At 34.9% G+C, this 23,065-nt stretch overlaps 1 long non-coding RNA gene across 11 annotated transcripts in view; it reads right to left on the bottom strand.

The window, feature by feature from the left end:
* Nucleotides 1–23,065, bottom strand: part of LOC109449577 (uncharacterized) — a 490,477-nt gene that overhangs the window by 177,162 nt on the left and 290,250 nt on the right. For 10 of the 11 annotated variants that reach the window (XR_016019526.1, XR_016019524.1, XR_016019527.1 and 7 more), the window contains one exon: nucleotides 20,888–21,036. This is a non-coding gene — a long non-coding RNA (uncharacterized LOC109449577). Of the gene's footprint in view, nucleotides 1–16,011; nucleotides 18,525–20,887; nucleotides 21,037–23,065 lie in introns of those variants that run through there. The other variant, XR_016019529.1, reaches the window with a different exon arrangement.

The following is a 23,065-nucleotide window of genomic DNA, read 5'->3' as shown; positions in this document are numbered from 1 at the left end:
TCAGGGAGTGTGATACCTCCAGTATTGTTCTTTTTTCTTAAGATTGCTTTGGCTATTCGGGGTCTTTTGTGGTTCCAAACAAATCTGATGATTTTTTGTTCTATTTCTTTAAAAAATGCCATTGGGATTTTGATGGGAATTGCATTAAATCTGTGTATTGCTTTGGGTAATATGGCCATTTTAACTATGTTGATTCTTCCAATCCATGAGCACGGAATGTCTTTCCATTTCTTTGTGTCTTCTTCAATTTCTTTTAAAAATGTCTTATAGTTTTCAGAATATAGGTCTTTCGCATCCTTGGTTAAGTTTATTCCTAGGTATTTTATTCTTTTTGCTGCAATTGCAAAAGGAATTGTTTTTTTGTATTTCTTTTTCTGAGATTTCATTGTTAGTATATAGGAATGCAATAGACTTTTGTACATTGATTTTGTATCCAGCAACTTTACTTTATTCGTTGATTGTTTCTAATAGCTTTTTGGTGGAGTCTTTAGGGGTTTCTATATATAGAATCATGTCATCTGCAAAGAGTGATAATTTAACTTCTTCATTCCCAATTTGGATGCCTTTTATTTCTTTCTCTTGTCTGATTGTCTGGCAAGGACTTCCAACACTATGTTGAAAAGCAGAGGTGATAGGGGACAGCCCTGTTGTGTTCCTGAACGTAGAGCAAAGGGCTTCAGTTTTTCACCATTAGTTATGAGATTAGCTGAGGGTTTGTCATATATGGCCTTTATTATGTTAAGGTATTTCCTTCTATTTCTATTTTATTAAGTATTTTAATTATAAATGGATGTTGTATCTTGTCACATGCTTTTTCTGCATCAATTGATATAATCAGATGATTTTTGTCCTTTATTTTTATAGACTTTTTTATAACTCAAGCTTCCTGGAATGTGGTTTAGTGTCTGTTATTAATTTTGGAAAATTTCAGCCATTACGCCTTTAAATATTTCTTCTGCCCATTTCTGTTTCTTCTCCTTCTGGTATTCCCATTATATATAAATTACATCTTTGCATTTGTTCATTTCTTACTCTATTCCATCTTTTTTTTTTTTCTCTCTGAGTTTCAGTTTGGATAGATTTTACCAATGTATTCAAGATTACTACCTTCCTTGGCATGCCCAGTATTCTAATGTGCATTCTTGATTTCTGCTATAGGTTTTTTGATTTCTAGAATTTCCCTTTTATTCTTTTATAGAATTTTCATATTTCTGCTTATTTACACATGGGAAATGGACTAGGTATGTATGGGATATGTATGGGACAAGATTAGCCAGGTGTTTATGGTTTGGGGATGGTGATATGTTTATGAAGTTTCATTATATTATTTCCATTATTTTTGTTATGTTCAAAAATTTGTCCATAAGAAGAAAAGAAAAACAAAACAACAACAACAAAAATGTGGCTTAGTGAAAGTCCTTATGATGTTCATTTAATAAGAATGGATGTTATATTTAGTGGTCTCTGTGGTACTAATTTAAGAGTTGTTGGAGAGAAACAATTTGAACAGTAGACAATGACTATAACAGTGTAGCATTTTAAAACAAAAGAAAGAAAATGTAGGGAAATTTATGGGTACTAGAAGAGACTAGACAGAAAACTGATATCAAAGGAGAGAATTGCATGAGAGACATGCTCAGTTTTATCACAGTATCAGATATGATTAAAAGTGTGACAGATGTAAGGAGAAGCACACATTTCCACAGAAATTATAAAGATCATCAATAAAGGGAGAGTCTTTTCAGGTGAGGAATTGCGACAATCTTATTCAACCTTCAAATGTAATAACAAGTATTGTTTCTCCTTGGAAATCATTCTTATTGTTCCAGAATAATATAAATAAATAAAGCTCCCATTTCCAGCCTTTCACAATCACATACCACCAGTACATATATTCATGAAACACTTCCATTAAACTGCAATGCTGGTTTGAATTGTCTACCGTCTTCAATAATATACAAACTTCTTTCTAGAAGGGATACTATTTTACCTGCTTTGTGTCTGCAACATACAATATGGTATCAAGTGAAAACTGAACCAATATCTGTTGAATAGATCAACCCTGGCACATATAGGAATGTCAGTAAACAATTTAAAATATAAAATAGCAACATTTTATTTTAAATAATTATTTCTCTCATGCTGAAGTTAACCTGGAGATTTTATTTTATTTTATTTTATTTTTCACTATCTCCTTTCCTGTATTGCCTTACTGAATCAGCTTTCAGACCAAAATACATGCCTGAATATATATGTTATTACAGATATCAAGACAAAATTTTGCCAAAGGTATTATTTGTAATGATACTTGCCTGCATTTTTTTTCTAAAATAAAATAGAAATAGAAACTTGAAGAAAAGTTTTGTCTTATACCACATTAACCACAAAAGCACAATTTTCTTCTGAGAATAAAAAAATTCTAAATTCAAAGAAATAAAGCAACCCTCATCAAAACATAAACCCATATATGAGAGAGGTGTGAATATAAACTAAGGAATTCTGATTTATTTGTTATAAAAAATAAATGACAGGATGTTTTAAATGGAACTGACAATATGAAAAATGTTGATAAAAACTTGGAAGATAATTTTTTTAAGATAATTTTTGAAGACAAGAAAGTAACTTTGGTAATGGCATCTTTCATCTTTGTTTCACTAAATTAATGTTGCAGAGAGCCTGACATATTTCATATTATCAAATAATTCTTATAAATCTATTTTCACTTCAATTTTATTTAAAAGAATCAAATTACTAAAGCCAAGTTTCTGAGGAATACATTCACATAATTAAAAAAATGAAAAGTATAAAAGTGAGTTATGTAGAGAAAATCTCCCCAGCACCCCTAACTCCCATGCATCAAATCTCATTTCACAAAGACAACACAGTTCAATAGTTTTCATTTTTGTTTCTTTCATATGATTCCATATATATATATTCTTCCTTCATGGTCTGTTTCTGGAAGAAAACAGTCTAAGATAGAAGTTTTTCACATCAGCTATTAATTTCCAATTATTTTTAGTGCATTTAAATATATATATATATATATTTTAATATATATATATATATATATATATATATATATATTTAATGTCATGTTCTAATTTTTTTGGCTGACGTATAAGTTTGACTGACATAACAAAATACCACACACTGACTGGGTGACTTAAACAAACAAACTATATATATATATATATATATATATATATATATATATATATATACACACATACATACATATATATATATTTTTTTTTTCTTTTTTCTTTTTTATTTTTTTTCTCTCACACAGTTCTGGAGGCTGGAAGTCCAGATCCAGGTATTGACAGACTTGGTTTCCCCTGAGACCTTTCTCGCTGGCCTTCAGGTGACCCTCTCTTTGTATGTTTGTCCCTGGTGTCTCTTCCTCTTTTCCTAAGGACATCAGTCATATTGAATTAGGCTCCCATCCTTGTTACCAAACTTAAGCTTAGGTACCTCTTTAACGTGCCTCTCTCCAAATAAAACCACATTGGGGTTTAGCATTTCAACATACGAATTTGTGTGAGGGGCGTAATTCTGTCTATAAAAGCTGATATATAGAAATTCACTTGTTAAATATTAACTTTGCATTGAAGAAATTTAACAAGTTATTATATTTCTAATAATTTTTCTGTGACATTTGCCATCTCAAATGGGGACAGTCTTTCTTAATTCCCAATTTCTTTAGCTATTATTTATTTTTTGTCTTGCTACATAGGTGAGGACTCAGCATAGCAACAAGTAGCAAGATAATAGGAAGTAGTCTTACCTTGTTTCCCCTCTCAAAAAAGTGTTTAAACATTTCAGATTGTTGTAAATATATTTTATAAAAAAATAAATTATCATTTATTCGTCTTTTGCTAAGATTATTTTTTATCTTGAATGAATATTGATTTTGTTAAAGGGTTTTCCTGAACAAGTGGAGATTAGATGATTTTCTTAATATATTTTCTTAATATGATGAATAACAATTGTTGCTATTTCAATATTAAAAATCACCTCCGTTTCTGTAATAAACCCAATTACTTATGATATATACATTTTTTATATTTATCTGAATTTCACTACGTAGTATTTTCCTTAGGAGTTTACTATAATGTACGTAGTTAGAAACTTAGTTTTATTTATCCTACTCAGAGTTTGTCAGGCACTTATTTTTGGCACTTATTCTTCACATATTTTAGTCCCTCTTTTACATCTTGTACCATTTATTTGTGATCTTTTCTAAATATTCCCTTTAACTTATATTTAGCTATTTTTTTGCTTAGCTCTTTGTAATCACTTAAACCTGCTTATCGAGTTCTTATTTCCTATATTAGATTTTTTTCAGTTCTAGAAGTTCAATTGTATTCTTTTATATAATTCCCAGTTCTCTCCTAGAATTAACATTTTTTTTGTCTTTTTCATGTCTGCCCCTTATAACTTCATCACTTGTCTCTTTTTTGTTACCTGCTGTTTCTGGTGATCTTTGTTTATGTTTTATCTCTTTGTTTATCTAATTATTTCTTTATTTTGTATTCAATGTTGTACTTGCAAAAATGTTTGTATAAATACTGTGAGACCTATGACTAACGTTACTTTAAAAAGATACATTTTCTGCCAGGTGACTGGGTCTTATATTTAGGATCATTATAATGAAATTTCTAAGGCTAAAGTGATTTGAAATTGGAATGTAGTTCTGATTGACTTGAGTTTATTGTTACTCCTGAATTAGTGTCCTCAGAGGTTTATGTACAAAGTAAGGGTTGTTCAGTTGGCATCCCTCTTGACATGTCTTAAAGTCCTTGTCTTGCCCTTGTAGCAATAAAAAGCTGTCAAAGTGTGCTATTCAACACCTCTGCCACTATATCTACAATCAACAAATGTCTTTTGGAGAAAAGGGGCTCTAATATATCATGGAACTCTACCTTTCCCCAGAAGAACAGCCCAGTTGACCTTTACTCTCATGTTACTGCTCCAACATCTTCAAGTAGATCGTTAGTTTGATTTTTTTTTTCTTTTTTTTTTTTTTTTTTTTCCTAAGTGTTCTACTTAACTTCAGTAAGGAAGTCTTTAAAAGGTAAGTTCATGGGCTGGCCTGGTGGCTCAGGCGGTTAGAGCTCCATGCTCCTAACTCTGAAGGCTGCTGGTTCGATTCCTACATGGGCCAGTGGGCTCTCAATCACAAGGTTGCCAGTTCGATTCCTCGACTCCCACAAGGGATGGTGGGCTGTGCCCCCTGCAACTAACAATGGCAACTGGACCTGGAGCTGAGCTGTGCCCTCCACAACTAAGACTGAAAGGACAACAACTTGAAGCTGAATGGCTCCCTCCACAAATAAGATTGAAAGGACAACAGCTTGATTTGGAAAAAAAAAAAAAAAAGTCCTGGAAGTACACACTGTTCCCCAATAAAGTCCTGTTCCCCTTCCCCAATAAAATCTTTAAAAAAAAAAAAAAAAAAGGTAAGTTCATTATTACTGGGTGGCAATATTTTTTATTCAATTATTACAATTCAAACAGAAATATTTAGGCATAATATATTTTGCCTATTCTGTAGTGACACTATCTTATAATAAATATCATTATGTTCTTGTTTGTTTGTTTAATTGTTATACACTTATTGTTCTGACACCTAGGACGTTCGCATTTCTGATGGTGTAGGAATATGTTTTATGCTAAGTGGAGATTTTCCTATGATCCAGGATTCCGAATTTGAATTTTTTGAGATTTTACTCTTTGTCAATGACAATAGGCAATAGTATTATATAGTTCTTCCCCTCACCCCTCCATACAAGGACTTTTTTTTTTTCTTCCATCCTCACAGAGAAAACTGTTTCCTATGGTTATATATACCGTGTTTCCCCGAAAATAAGACCTAACCAGAAAAGAAACCCTAATGAGTCTTTTGGAGCAAAAGTTAATATAAGACCAGATCTTATTTTCAGGGAAACACAGTAAGAACAGGAGACATAGTAGCCCTACCTAATACAGTTATTTCCCCAAAAATAAGACTGGGTCTTATATTAATTTTTGCTCCAAAAGACGCATTAGGACTTCTTTTCCAGTTAGGTCTTATTTTCTGGGAAACACGGTATATATACACACATACACATATACACACACACACACAATATGATAAAAAATATGGTGAATATTTAGATTTAAAAAATTATTACATGTCCTTCGATAGATGAATGGATGAAGAAGTTGTGGTATATATACACAATGGAATACTATTCGGCGGTAAGAAAAGATGATATAGGAACATTTGTGACAACATGGATGGATCTTGAGAGTGTAATGCTGAGCGAAATAAGTCAGACAGAAAAAGCAGAGAACCATGTGATTTCACTGATATGTGGTATGTAAACCAAAACAACAAAAGAACAAGACAAACAAATGAGAAACAGAAACTCATAGACACAGACAAAGGTTTGGTGGTTGCCAGAGGGTAAGGGGGATGGGGGGTGGGGGGTGGGAGATGAGGGTAAGGGGGATCGAATATATGGTGATGGAAGGAGAACTGACTCTGGGTGATGAACACACAATGGGATTTATAGATGATGTAATGCAGAATTGTACACCTGAAATCTATGTAATTTTACTAACAATTGTCACCTCAATAAATTTAATTAAAAAAAAAAATTATTACAGTAAAAGACACATTGCCATTCATCACCCTCAAAATATCCTCCCTCGCTTCAGACACACATCCCATCATTCTTGCCATGTTCTGAAGCAGTTCTGGAAGTCTCCTTTCATGAGTGTCTTTACTTCATCCTCCATCATGACAATGTCCCGTGTCACACATTGCTTCTGGTATGGCAATTGCTGTCAAACAAAAACATATGGTGGGTCCTCATCCACCCTTTTCACCGGATCTGGCACTGTGTGACTTCTGACTCTTCCCCAACATCAAAATGACCATGAAAGGTAAACGTTTTGAATCGATTCAGGACATTGAGGCAGCCATGACAGCACAACGAAAGACACAAAAGAGGATTTCCAGAATTGCTTCAGAAAGTGGCAAGAACGATGGGATAAGTGTGTTCAAAGTCAGGAGGAGTGTTTTGAGGGGGATTAATGGCAATGTGTCTTTTACTTTAATTTTTTTTAAACATTCCCTGCATTTTCTATCATGACTCGTGTTTGTGTGTATCATATATATATATATATATATATATAAATTTCTCATTTAATCCTTTCTCCTCTACTTCTAGCCAATTCCCTCTTGATGTTATTATTACAGTGAAAATATTTAGTTTTTCACCTTATTTTAAAATGTTTACTTTATCTTCAATGAGTAATTTTTGCTGGACTCCTGAGATGCAAGAGTGGCTTTGTTGTTGTTGTTTTTTAATTTAGTTCTACATATAGGCCTTTTCTGATGAATACTCACTGCTGTGGACATTCATTCCATTTTGGTTTTAAGAATTAGCTCCTTCTGTAGTCTCTTAATATAGAGTTTCTGTATTTGTTTCTCATAAATGTTGTGGATGCTGAATGATTTCTTGAAAAATAATGGAGGAAACAATTTCTAGCACACTGAAGTTTTATCATAATATACAATACACTGTTTAAGAAGTGATACCATCTTGAATAGTTATTATAATTTATAGGAAATAAATTTAACAAGCTAATATATAAAACAGTTAATATATAATCATTACAAACTTGAAGCAAACTTGATCAGGACATTTACTGTTGCATACCTGAAAAATGATATTTTTAATTACATACATGGATAAATCATTACTCTGAACAGTTTCTTAAACTATAAAATGTTTTGGAGGGACATGACAAATTTTAAGGTCACTTTCTTTTCTATATATTTAGGAGTCCGTTACTTACTTCATCAAAGTTCTGGCTTGCTAAAGTTTAGTCATATTAAGACCAATTTTTCAAGTAAGTTCTCCCTTAAGATTAATTAATTTTTATTATGCATATATTTTATAAGGGATATATTTATGTTAAAAAAGTTAAATTTCTGTCACATTTTTAAAAAAACTTTTTTTAATTTATAATGGAAAAATCTACTTATATTTAACAAAAATTATTACATGGGGTTGTGCCAAAATGTTTCCCACTGTTTTAATATTAAAATATAACTTTTTTTCTTTTCTTTGCTATATTAAAATAGAATACAAAATTTCTCCTCACTTCTATAAGAAAATTAATTATTAAGCTTTCCCTTTTCCTCAAGGAAAGGAGAACTGGTTTTAGGGTTGTTGATGTTTCCAAATCTGGATTTAGTAGGCCCTAAGTGTCTCTTGCCAGATAAGAAGGAGAAATATATTTTCCGGAGAGACAAGAATGCTGCTCTTCTAGGGGAAGCAATAAGGAAGGAATGATTTCCCTTAGGAGAGAAGTAGTTTAGAGGATTGGGGAAAGAGCTACCAGACCAGTGAGTTGATCTTGGGGAAGTTTGATAGTACTCAGAGCGTGGAGAGAGCTGAGTGAGTGGACTGAGTACAGCCATTATGAAGCCTTATATTAGAGCCTGGAGCCCTATTCAAACGAAAATATTACCCAACGCTTCTCATTCTTTATGTAAGAGAGAACTTCTTGTTGTCTTAGCCCAGAAGACATCTCTAAATGGTTATTATCAAACCCACTGAATAAAAAATCCACCTATTATATCATACTTTCCAAATAATTTTAATAAAACATTCACTCAGATACAATAATTTTAAGTGCACAAATTAAATCAGGACATCTGGAGCTTTCAAGATTATTGCCTAAGGATCACGTATAATAGCCATTTATTCAGCACGTTATTACTTTTTCAAAGAACAATTAGCTCATGATCTTATTTACTCTCCATAATAAAAACTGACAGTGAAGACCATTAAATAATTCTGGCCTAGGATTTAGGAATCTAAGACCCAATTTGGCTTTGGTTCCAAAGTCCTTTAAATTCCATGTGAAAAATCACTTAATTTCAATATGCATCAATAGCTAGAATGTAGTTCTGTGGTTGTCTGTCCAAATTTAAAGCTCATTTATTTGGTAACAAAATGGCATTTTCCTTAACTAATCTATTAGGAGTTTATGTTGTTCAGATGAGACAAGTCCCTCCACTGGCTCAAGACATGAGGTCACTGCCTGTATGTCAGGGATTTATTCATGAGTGGACACATTCATAACCAATAACAGTATTACCTGAGATTTTTGTTAGAACTATAGAAAAGAGATATTTTTCCCCCTGGGATTATAAACTGGTAGAATGTAAACCTGGAGTTTTGGAAGCCTGCATGTAGACAGCCTGCCAGTAAACAAGGTCAATGCAAGGTAACAGCATAAGTAATAGGGAAGACGGGGAACTTCTTATTTCAACATGAGTTCCTGTATTCAGCCATGTTTGCTCAACGATTCTTTTTTTTTTTTTCCCTTTCTTTCTTTTTTTAAAGCCAGAGTGAATTGGAATTCTGTCATTTGTAAGAGGACAAGACATGACTTATATACTATCTTCAACTATGAAGTCATAAAAAATACTAGATGATGATTCCCAAAGTTAAATCACTGTAATGCAAATCCTAAGAGGAAGTAATTAAATACAGAATATAAGCTCACTTAAGTGCAGGTTTTTTATTTTGTTTTCCCATTGTTAATCCATCAACACCAAGAATAGCACCTGACACATAGTAAATGCTCAATACATATTTGTTGAATAAATGAATGGATTTTTGTCTTCAGAGAGGAAAATTATTTTCTAATTATGCCCTCATCATTACTAGTATACTAGGAGAAAAAAACATATGTATCATTTACTTTTAATTGAGTGTGTTACTAAGTTAAGTATTATCTTTTCTTGGCCATCAAGGAGCTGGGGGCTTCGGGGGGAGGGGATTTCTTATCTTCATGAAAATGAAAAACACAAGCAACTCTCTATTCTTACTAGTGTGGTTGACTGTGAATAGTTTTCATATCCATGAAGATTTAAAACATCAATTTTATCATAGTTATCAAATATTTACTGAACACTTACTGTGCTAGGAATTGTGCTATTGAAATATTTTATAATAGAAACAGCAAAATATTAATAACTCCTCAATTTTCTACTCCATTAGGTATGAACAATATAATGTTTATCTAATAGGATTTATGAGAATAAAGAGATTAAAATATAATTATACATGTGAAAATGCATTGATATGTACATCTAAGGTGTTTCTTAAAGGCAACCAAAATTAAGACTTAATATTGGGTCACATTTCATGGACATGAGCAATTGCACTGTTTCAGGCCGGACCATTCCTAGAAAACACAATATGAATATAGAATATGGTAGAATGCAGCATTCTATAAAACGGTCTCCCTAAAGCACAACTCTATGGAAGTATCATTCATAAGAATGATACAAAGTTACTGTCCTGGGTCATATCGGTAATAGAGGCCCATTTATCTCAAAGGTCCCCTCCTCTTACTGTCATTGAAACTTCAGTCCCTGTTAAAATGTATATTCCAAAATATATGTATATTCCAAAAGGTTCCTTATCCTCAGGGATAAGTCCTGTAACTTCATGGATTCTTTCCTCCTTTTCATCTTGATTCAGCTTCCCACAGGGTTGTCTGTTGCCAAACCACTCTGTTTGAATACTATAGGGAGGCATTTTGACTTACACTTTGTCCCCTATGGCTGAACTGTTTCCATCTGGCTTTGGAATCACTGTTAATAATCTCTACTGCTACCACTGGCACCGTCACCTTTGCTGGGCATTACTGCTGCCTTTTTCTCTGCCAGGAACGTCTATCCTTGCTGTGATGATTATCTCAGAAAGCAAATGTGGCTCTTGTAGGAGAAGGAAAAAGAAAGTCATTAGCTCAAAGCTCTTATAAAAATATGGAGACATGGGAACAGCACATGACAGTTTTATGGAGAGCAAGAAGCTTAAAGACTTTACCAGAAAAAATGAGGATGGCCAGGTAAAGTTTTTTCTATGCTTGTTTGTTTTTAGAGAATTTTCACTGTTCAAATTCTTGAAAGGTATGAAGAAAATGAGGTTGTATTAATCATGGGACAAGATGCAGGGACCATAGGACTGAATCATGATGACCTAGATTTAGGAATAGGTACAACAGAAAATAGTTGGGAGCTTAGTTCTTGCTAGTGTCAGCGGAAAATTTTTTTTCTTTTTTCTTCAGCATCTTTAACACTGTGAATCCAGAAGATTCTCCATGGGCACTATGTCCAATGCAGTAGTGCAGGATGCTTCTCGCACTTTGGCTATTACGTTTTGTCACAGAGTTATTGTATGCCTTAGAGTCTACATCTTTCAAAACCTTCAGAGGAATTAGACATAAATCTATGGACATCTGGGTCAAGGATTAATTTTTTGACAATTATAACATTGTACTGAGAATCATCTCTCCTTTGATGAGCTGAACTGTATCTCTCCAAAATTTATATGTTGAACATCTAACCCTCCCCCCAACCCCCATACTTCAGATGCGACTGTATTTGGAGATAGGCCCTATACAGAGGTATTTAAGTTAAAATAAGGTCACTAGGGTGGGCTCTATTCTAATATTATGAGTGTCCTTATAGGAAAAGGAAATGTGGACACAGACATGTACAGAGGGAAGACCATGTGAAGAAACAAGGAGAAGATGGTGATCGACACGCCAAGGAGAAAGGCCTTAGAAGATAGTAACCTTGCCGACGCCTTAATCTCAAATTTCCAGAGTCCAAAACTGCGAGAAAATAGATTGTTGTGTGTAAACCACCCAGTCTGTGTTACTTTGTAATGGCAGCCTTATCAAACTAATACATCTCTCTTTTTAGAGCTAAAGTTTTATAAATAGAGGCCTGTGCTCTGATGTCCCCATTATCCCTTAAAATAAATTCTCTCTCAAAGCCTCTCCAGTCCTCTGCCACATGAATTCCCTTGACAGATCCAGTAGGTCTGAATCCCAGTGTTGGATGCAGCGTAGGCTGGAGACGAGCCACACAGTCACTCTTCTCAACCCAAACACTCTTATACTTTTAATGAACTGTCACAACACTATTGTTGGTCCCATCATTATAACAGATGCTTCCTTTACAAGGCAAGAACTGCTTTGCTATAAATCAATCTATCATTAAGGATCACAGGCATGAACTAATATAGAGTAAAAGGCAAACTCTACTTAAAAAAGAGAGTAATGCATTTGTTCAACTGTTTCCACTTTGTAAGAACATCTTTAGGAAAACCTACCTATTGCTCTTCTGTTTGCAATTTTGGTCAATACCTGAAGTAATGGTCTTGTCATTAGGCTTACTCTGACATAAAAGCTTTGTGGTGTCAGAGAGCACTCTCATTGAAAAAGGGAATTGACTATATAGCACCCTCCAATGTGCCTGTGCTTCTAAATGAATTTGTAAGCTCATTCTGATTGATGACACATCGTCCAACCTCTTGCAGCTCTGGAGAAGAAAAATTAAATACAGAGATTGCACACTGATAAAGGTTGAGTGCTCTTTTCTTTGTTTAGTGTGATTTAAAATCTTGTTATATGTTAAAATAATTCATTTTTCTCTCCTTATAAATTAATAGGTAGACTATAAATACTGAGGTAAATACAAATGAATTTAAATAGTGACTCATCTACTTAATATTACAAGATCCTTCCCCCCCTAAAGATTACAATAATCTAATCTGTGAGCTTGGGGTACTAATGTCTATTCCACAGTAGTTGTGTGGATTATTAATGAATAGTGCCTAGAAATCAGAAAATGTTCAATAAATGTTAATTGCCTTCAATAATGTTACTCAATAGAGGCAAAATTTTTGGCATTACAATAAAACTAAATATAATATAAAATGTCCTTATATTGGATATTGTCTTTGAGAGGGTATAATAGTTTCCTAGGGCTGTAATAACAAAGTACCACAAACTGGGTTGCTTAAGACAACAGAAATTTGTTCTCTCACAGTTCTGAATGTTAGAATTCTGAACTCAAGGTGTTGGCAAAGTTGAGTTCTTCTGGAAGCTCTGAAGAACAAAACTGTCTCATGCCTCTTCTAGCTTCTGGTGGTTACTGACAGTCTTTTGTTTTCCTTGGTTTCTAGATGCACCTCTCCCATCCTTGCCTCCATCTTCACATGGCTTTCCTCCTAGTAAGTCTTCACATGGCCTTCTCATTTCCAAATAAGGTCGCAGTCTGAAGTTGCACATGGGGATGAATTTTGGGGGACACTATTCACCTACGACAGGGGGATATGTGTTTCAAGTCAGGACATGAGTCCACAGTGTAGAGGCTATGATGAATGGAGACCACTTAATAAAGCATTGATTAGGACAGAATTCACCAACAAGAAGCATCATTCTCCTTTTCCTACTTCCCGCGCAAAACATTTTCTTTAATACAACATGTTTTGATTAAATAATAATAATAATAATCTTGTTAGTTCAAAATCTTTCCAAGTTTCCATAGAAAACTGGCACTTAAGATATAGTCACAAATATATATTGAGCAAATACAAAGCAATAAAAAAATGAAAAGCATTTCCTGCCCCTTAATACCAAGAGTAGTAAAGGTAATGAATACTAAAGGAAATTCGAAAAACAAAATTAGCTATCGGCTGAAATCATCATGCTATCCGATTCTTTATGTTATGCTTCAACCTTAATATAATGTTTACGTGATAGGGAATTAATTTCAAGTTGCTTATTGATTGATTTTCCAAACTAATAGCAATCCTAGGGTACTGGTTGTCTTAAGCCCTGACATTATGCAGGCTTGAGGTGTGAAGGCAGTGGAGGAATCTGCTGCTTCCTGTGATGCTGAGAAGCTCTGAAAAGACCCAGCTGCTTGGCATGGTCCTCAGGGGAGCAGCAGGTCTGGGAAGGACTCCTGCCAGCCCACTCCCTGCAGCTCACTAGAGCAAATGCTTTTCAATAAGGACTCGGAACACTAGTATGACTGAAGCAAGGAGTATTGTGGTGGCTAGAACAGTGAAGATGAAAGTAAAATAAAGCTGAATAAGCAGGCAGGACTGGGGGTCTGATGAGATATTCACATGCTACCTATTTCCTATCATTCCCACTGCTAGCCATTCCTTGTTCAGTGAGGGAGAGCTACTCAGAACAAGTTGTTTGGAACTGAATTCTGAGCACCTGAGTGAGAAGAAAGAATATCCTTAAGTATACCTTAAGTGTTTCTTTTGCTTATAGGGGCCATTTTTTATTAGCTCCATTAAAATTCATTAACATTTGAGGACTTGACCCCAAGCATGAGCTCCTAGATAATTTTGATATACACTTTTTGTTGTTATTAAAAACTCTTACAAAAAAAACATTATATATTTGTTTTAATTTTTGTGCCCTACCATGATCCTTTATCCCCTGACCACAGTAGCTCGAGTAGCACAAGCTACCTCCTCATTCTACATCTTCACTTGCTTTTGCAAAACCTCAAGTTCTCTGCCAAGTCTTTCCCAGTTTCAGGGGTTACCCAGGGATAGGGTTGCAGAGGGATTTCACATATCCTCATAAACAGTCTTGAGAGCACCAACGTGAATTCACCTTCTTATCATTTTCCTGCGGGACTTGTCTTATATTGTATCCACCGATACATTTTGTGCTGCCCACATGAAGCTATCCTGTCAGTGTTTCCAGCGTTGGTTCACCAGCCGCCATCTGGGCACCACTACTGCTGCTGTGGGCACTGACACCCCCACTGTAACTGCGCTGGACGGAAGGAGCCTCCCTTTGCTACAGATTCAACGTGCCTTGCCCCACTGCCTATCATGCAGAAATACAGAAAGGACCTCTATTCCCTTTAAGTGTATTTATTATATTGGTTCTAAAGCAGCAGAGTTTTTAATGAAACAAGCTCTCTTTGTCAATGTTATTGGGGTGAAGAGTTAAAAAAAATGCACATTTTTTGACAAAGCGTTGAAAAGAATTTGCAGTGGAAAGTATTTATCTCCCTAAACCATTTTGTTAACTTCAGTGTAAGAGTTTTTATACTGATCTTTTGAATGATATATCTTTTCCTCCTAGAATCATAGCATAAAAATCACACTCCCGTTCAATAATTTTTTAAAAGTTAACATGCTGTGGACATGAGTACATATCTTAGTATGTATAGTAGCTGCTTTCAAATGTCACTTTTTAATTATACCATCATAATGGATATTTTAAAGGTTTTAATCCTTTGCTCTTCCCAGAAATAGCTAAAATGAGTAACCTCATACATATATATTTTTTCACTTAATAGGAATCTATCTGGAGGGTAAATTCCTGGAAGTAGAATCCCTTGGTCAAAGCCTATGTGCATTTAAAATTGTAATAAATATTGCCATGTTGCACTCCATAGAAGCTGAATCCAGGGGCGGCCAGGTGGCTCAGGTGGTTGGAGCACTATGCTCCTACCATATTTCCCCGAAAACAAGACTGGGTCTTAAATTAATTTTAGCTCCAAAAGATGCATTAGGGCTTATTTTCAGGGGATGTCTTATTTTTTTCATGTACAACAATCTACATTTATCCATGTACAACAATCTGCATTTATTCACTTATTCATGTACAAAAATTTACATTTATTCAAATACAATCATGTCATCTTCTTCTGGAACATAGTCATAATTCTCCAAACCCCGAATTCTGGCTTGAATTTCTTGTGACTCCATTTTCTGTAGAATCATTGGCCCCAGTCTCTCATGTCCAGCAATAGAGCTCTCCTTAAAGGAGTACTTCTTGTCTATGCAGCCTGCTCGTAGTGCATTGGCAACACAGCTATCAGGGATTTTATCCCATGAATTCTTCACTCAACTCACGACCTCTTGTAGGCTAAGCTTCACACAGTTTCCACGCTGATTTCTCTTAATTCTATTTTCAATGTAGTCATTGATTTCCATACACAAATGGCCCTTGAATGGCTTGTTAATTGTAATATCAAGAGTCTGGAAATAGACAGCCATTCCTGCGGGAATCATTATTTGATCTATTCTTCTTGCTGCAAGGAAGTTCTTCATGTCTGTAGAGCAGCGAGTGCTGGTTGAATCCCAGATTAGCAGACTTCTTTGACCACTTCACAAAATAAGTGGCAGCATAAAATCTACCCACTTCCTTATAACTGCTTGTGTGCACCAGGCTTTTTCGGTTTCAAGAACATAAATGCCTGAAACATGTTCAACCTTATCTTTCTTGCCCTTAGTGATGATTAGAGGTGGGCTTTCTTTCCATCCAGATGAATTTCCAAAATACAAGTAACACATGCACTTTTGTAACCAGTGGAAGGAATGTAGATTGACGAGGCACCTCTCTGATCAATTGTCCTTTGGGATCCTTGGCCCATAAACACTGCAGTTTCATCCATAGCAATCATGTTGGAGAGTTTGTATTTAGAAAAGTCGATACCATCAACAAAGGACTTGAATGCAAGTGCACATTTAATAAGTTCAGTATCTTCCAGCTTGAACAGTGTTGTCGATCTTAGAGACAGTTCACATCACTGAAGGAAGCCATCCAGCCCAATGTTATGAGGCTTTTAATTCTTCTGTGGATATTTCTAACTGTGGTGCCATTGCAAGGGCAAATGCTTGAATACCAGCCCTACGCACAACCAAAGACTTTGCTCTTCTGTCAACAATCCATTCACAGATGATGTCTCCCAGCTCAGGAAATAATGGTTGCCAACCTGATTCACACTTGTGTTTCTTAGTTTTTCCCTCATCCATTTATTGACTAAGGTTGTCATCCTCTGCTCACCATTTTCAGACCATTCGGATATCCAACTTCTCTTTGCAGAAAGCCGTAAGATTCTTGCCCCGAGAGTCCTTCACAATTCCTTTCTTGTACTCAACAGAATAGCTTTCTTTTTGCCCTCATCTTGTATAGCATCCAAAATATTGTTCCCTTTAAATCTACCATTAAATCAAGTGTTAACTGAAGACTTATGAGACAGAAGTAGCAACAAAAATGATGACAATTAAGAATGATGGTCCACACAAAAGCGATGAAAAATTTCAGGCACCAAAATTCAGAAAACATTTCTTTATTTCATACAAATGCATTAAGTACGTCCATTACAACATATGAAGATTCAGATTACAACATATGAAGATTCAGATTACAACATATGAAGATTCATATTAGACACAACCATGTCCGTTTGTTATCAAGTGTGCACCTTATTCAATGTTGTGTCTGTACTCCAACTGGTCATTCAACAATAAGTCTCAAGTTCACCTGTTTACATAGGTATTTACCTCTCATCCAAAGTGGCCCACTCGGGTATTTACAAATACTTAATTATCATTTATATTATCATTTATTTTAAGTATTAAAGTCAATAGCATTATTTATTTATAGTTAATTATATATTAATATTATTTTATAATTCAATACATCCATCATGTGTTGCAATGGGTGCACTAAATGTGTCCATCTGGCTGACAATCTTACCTGAGGCTTATTTTTGGGGTAGGGCTTATTTTCCAGTTAGGTCTTATTTTCAGGGCAATACGGTTAACAACAAGGTCGCCGGTTGAATTCCCTCATGAGCCAGTGAGCTGTGCCATCTACAGTTAGATTGAGAACAACGGTTCCACCCTGAGCTGGGCTGCCACGGCCTGCCGTGGGCTGCTGTGAGCGGATGGCGGCAAGCATACACGCCCAGCAGGTGTTGAGAGGTGCTATGAGTTGCTGGGCAGCAGCCTGCGACCAACTGGCTCAGCTGGGTAGAGCGCAATGCCCATAATACCAACATGGGCCAGTGAGCTGCGTCCTCCGTAACTAGAATGAGAACAGCAACAGCTTGACTGGGAGTTGTGGGGGGATGAAAAAGGGGGGAGGTAGAGAAAAAAAAGAGAAGCTGCATCCAAACAAACTCTGCAACAATGTTTCCCCATATTTACAATACTTTGACCTTTGACAATCTGAAAATTGAAAAACAGCATATGCATTACTGACAAAATAATCTATGTTGAGCTCATTTTCATGTATTTTAAAACCATTTGTATTTCACGTGATACAAACATTTTTTCATGTATGTAACACTTTTCCATTTTTTTTCCCCAATTCATTGGGTCTTTAAAATGTTTAGGTAAATAAAATTTTGTCAATGACTTGTATTCAAGTTTATCATTTATCATATCACAACTTCCCACTTTATCGCTTTTCTTTTGATTTGGTATGTCTTCCATATGAAGTTTTTAAATTGCTTTGGATTATCAACTGTCTACAATGGATTACCAGGAAAACCTACTGATCAAGTAAATCTGAATTTAAAAAAATTACTATAGCAAGGGAAAAACTACCTTGAGAGAATCTTAGTAGTATCTCAAAAAGTGAACGTTAGGAAATGGTACTTAAAGGGTTTGTGGGTCTACACACAGATGGTTTACCGTTGTGTCTTTCAAGGTGGAGAACTGGCTGAACTGGGCAAAGTTCATGACATAATGGTGTAGGACTGGTGGACACAGCAAAGCAAGGGTACTGAAGAGATTCTCGGTGAGCAAATTTTTGTCCTGAGAGTGAGTTTTTCATCCAGTAAGCAAACTGTTTACCCAGATGAGTTGATTTGCAAGAATTTCCTAAAGCAAACAGTGAAGTTATTTAATGATTTTTAGGCTTATCTTCTTAGGCAAGAATTTTATGGCGCAAACAGTTAAATTATGTTGATACAGGTGGTCTCAGTTCTCAATCCTAACAATTAATTATATTAATGCAGGTGGTCTCAGTTCTTGTAATTTTGTTTAATATTTATAGAGGCTTTTCCCATTTCAAAATTATTTTTTAAAATATAAAAAATCAAATTTTATTTTAATAATTGTATAGTTTCCTCTTTTTGTTTTTCTCTTCTTCTTTCATCTTCTTAATTTAATTACTACCTATATCTCCAAATGATTATAAGAAATGAGGTTGTGGTACAAACTTTTTCTTTCAATGTGACTAACCAATTACACAACACCATTATTAATCTATATTTTCTCCACTGACCTAAATGCCATTTTTAGCATGTACCAGATTCCCATACATATCTGCATTATATTTGGACTCTTTACCATTGTTCTGTTTATGAATAAATACTACACTACTTTAATTATTAACATTTATAATATTTCATGTGCTTAAATATCTTCAGGTATTCAAGTCAACCTGATGAGTCTTACCTTTCAAAAATTTCCTAGTTAATCTCAAAGATTTATTTATCCACATGAATTTTCAAATCAGCTTGTTTATCACTAATGAAAATATCCTATTGGTAGACTACAGGCATCACAATTTACACAATGATTTACAATTAGCTGAGATTCTTCTAATACTACATGTCTCTGTGTGCAACAAGAAGGCATTCCTTTTTAATAATTCAAGTTTCCTTTTGGGTCCCTTAGACATAATATAATAGTCTTTTCATAGAATGCAGCTATATTTTCTTTTTTAGGTTATTCAGACATATTTTATAATTGTGTGGCTATTGTAAATGAAACACTTTCTTCCATTACCCTTTCTAACAATATTTTTCTAATAAATATATATACAAAACACATATATATATATACAAAACAGTACATATTTATATATATATATGTATATATATATATATATATACACAAAAAGTATATACATTTTAAGAAAGGAGAAATTCTATTAAAATTACACTGATGCTAACCACTTTGAGCACCTCTTGTAATTGCAGAAGTCAAGCATGACTTATATTCATCTTTTGTTATTGATATATATTGAGTATTACAATTTTAATATAGACTTTTCTTTTCTTAAAATGTGCATACATTTTTAACATATATATGATATATATATATATAGACTTTGCACCAACCATCTTATTGAAATCTCTTATTGCTTATCATACCTTTTTACTGTTTTTTTTCGGGTTTTATAGATATTCAATGATATCACTATAAATAATTTTAACTTTGTTTCCTATTTACCAATTTTTATACCCCATTTTTTCATGTAAATACCATTAACCAGTGCATTTACAAAATAATATTAAATATAAGTTATGGTAGTCAATTTCCTTATTTGTTCTCAACTCTACTACAAGTTCTCTTATTTTCTCTCATAAAAGACATATGTATATGTGCATATGTTCATGTTACATATATATAGATATATATACACACACATGCAAAATGTATACATTAGAAAGGGATTGCCTTTATATAACATATAAAAGAAGTATATACCTTAGCAATCATATCTAGTATGGCTTGGCCTTTGATCAAAATAATGTTCAGTATCAATAGATATAATTTTTATAGTAAATTGTGCTTATTTCTTTGAACTGCTGACAAACTTTAATTGGTTGTTTTCTGCTATCCTTTTAATTATTTTAAATTACACTAAAAATACATAATTGCATCATTTTCATAAGTATAAAGTGATGGGATTGATCAAAAGATCCCAAAAAAGGGAACAACTTTTGTGCTCATATCTAATACTTCTGTTGGAGGAGCAGATTGCGAATAATACTGTCTGTTCAAGGTGAGGATATTGTCAGGTATTCGGAAAAACTCCCTCCCCCAGTTCTCAAGCGGACTTTATATCTTCCTTATTCCTTCAAACCCATCTGGAGACTGTGACTTGAATATTCCCGCTTTTAATGCGTATGTAACTGATATATATTTCTGGGTATTTACTGAGGTTGCTGCTGCATAAGAGTGAGAACAGTTTATAAGCCACCAGGATATCTCCCTTGTTCATAAGAAATTTCTTATGACACAAAGTTTCAAGTTTACAATTAGCTGAGATTCTTCTAATACTACGTGTCTCTGTGTGCAACAAGAAGGCATTCCTTTTTAATAATTCAAGTTGCATTTTGGGTTCCTTAGACATAATATAACAGCATGTATGAGTATATACGATTTACACAAACACATGAGCACATGTACACACATAGTGAGAAATATACAGAGGGAGAGGGATTATTTACCTTTTATTTCTCCCCGCTGAAAGAAATCAGAAGCTGCAGGGCGGCTGACAGTTCTAAGGCTTTCATTTATCTGGCCTCTGTGGCAGGTTGCTTTCTGTACATTCACCATATTTGTGTGCTCTCTTCTCCAGCTTCATCTTCTTGCTTCTCTGTGATGATAAACAAGGATTAGAAAAGCTCCCTTAGCCTGTCCTACTATTCTAGAAATGCAATTGTTAGTGATATTTTATCTTTTAGGGTGAGTGACCACCTATGTGGGAGAGTTCTCTATGCCAGCATCATCTGATGGTACGGCTGCAGGTTTCCTTTCTCAGCATTTTCTTGCATCATATTTTCATTGGACTTAGCAGGCATCCTTCATGTAGTTTTTAGAGCTACAGATAGTTTCTGGTTTCACCAAAAATGGAGCTGTTTTTCTCAACTCTTTCTTACAATTCTCGTTGTTTTGGAATAATTTCAGAAAGAAGAGGCCACTGTAATAGAGGTGTCATTATTATGCCATTGTAAACCATAAGTCAATTGTTAAAATTTTGTTTTTACCTTCTCTATCATCAACTATGGACTTAACAAATCTTAATCTGTTGAGGGTTAATGTAGGGAGAAATCTAAGTTACAGTAAGATTAATGTTACACTCTCACAAAAACCTGCCGCATTGCTGCTGAGACAATCAAATATCTTCGGGATACTTGTGAGGCAGGATATTTAGCCTAGGAAACTGACAACCCCCTCCAGGGTACAACGTGATGTGCCTCACTGGTTATAAAGTTAACAAGTGACTGTATCTGGCACCAGCAGCTGGAAAAGAACAAGAAACAGTTTTATCCAGCATGGCTAATCCCTTTGACCAGGACCTGAACTTTAGCTAATTATAAGGTCCTTATACTCTCATTTACATTGTGATTACTACAACTCCCAGCATGTATCTGACCCCATGACAGTGCCAAAGGAGCCAAATATGGAAGAAAGAGCAGGAAACTGAGGATCCTACATACTGGAAGGAAACTGATGAGTCTCGTCAATGAAATGTTACCAAAACTATCCCCTGGAAGGTATAAATACCCCTGGTCAGGACTTCCTTGGTGCAACTTGCTCTGAGTTCCCCTGCACTTCCCTCTCAAGTGTGTACTTATGTTTAAATAAACTTCCTGTGTTTTCCTGCATCTGTCTTGCACTTGAATTCTTTCTTGTGTGAAGACAAGAACCTGGTCACTGCTGCTCCAGGTTGCGTCCTCTCTTGGATATCTCCGTGAGCCTCCAGGGACACTTGACATACACTTTTATCAGGAGAATCATGAAAACTTGGTTCCAGTGTAACACTGGTCTTGCCCAGACAGGGACTGTAGCTTTAGTTCAAAATAAGGACACTGCTACTCTAATATAATAGACATACATAAGAAGTAATGTTAGCACAATGAAAACCACTGAGGGGAAGAATAAGACACGGCAAAACAAATTAGTGAGGGTTGGGAAAAAGGTGTTTTGCAGGGAAGGATTCCTAAAGGAGATAACGTATGAGTTGAATCTTGAACAGTGGGACAGTATCTACCAGGCAGACATGGTAGACAAATTAGACAAAACAAGGAGTGAATGACAAGGAGATTAAGAAAACATGTTGTATCAGTGTTCTACTGCTGCATAACACATTACCACAAACATAGCAGCTCAGAAAAACATATACCTATTATCTCAGTTGTATAGGTTGGAATTCGGGGTATTGTCTGCTTAGTGTCTCACAAAGCTGCACTCAAAACGTCTTCCTGGATAGGGTTCTTCTCTGCAGTTTCAGGTCTGCTTCTAAGCTTATTCAGGTTGTTGGTTGAATTTAATTCCTTGTGGTTATATGACTGAAGTCTCTTGTGGCCAGCAGGGCATCTGCTGCAATATCTCTGAATTCTTCCACGTCTGACTTCTACATCCTCATTTAAAAAGGCTCACTGATTAAGGTTCCACACTGAAAGGGAGGTACTATACAGAGTTTGTGTTCTAGGAGGTAGGAATCTTATGAACCATCTTAGAATACTGCCTACTACATGTCGTTTGTTAAAAGAAATATAAGATCTTAGGTATAACTGTAGTATAGACTGGAAGCAGACAAGCTGGATAAGCAGGTAAAGGTCTGATGTCTACCATGCAGTAGAGTATGAATTTGCCTTTGTAGGCCTTAGGACACTATAGAC

Source organism: Rhinolophus sinicus, chromosome 17, assembly GCF_057876585.1.
Source record: "Rhinolophus sinicus isolate RSI-liver-muscle chromosome 17, RSI-T2T, whole genome shotgun sequence".
NCBI lineage: Eukaryota > Metazoa > Chordata > Mammalia > Chiroptera > Rhinolophidae > Rhinolophus > Rhinolophus sinicus.
The sequence above is the reverse complement of the archived record's forward strand: the minus strand, read 5'-3'. Positions and strand labels throughout refer to the sequence as shown.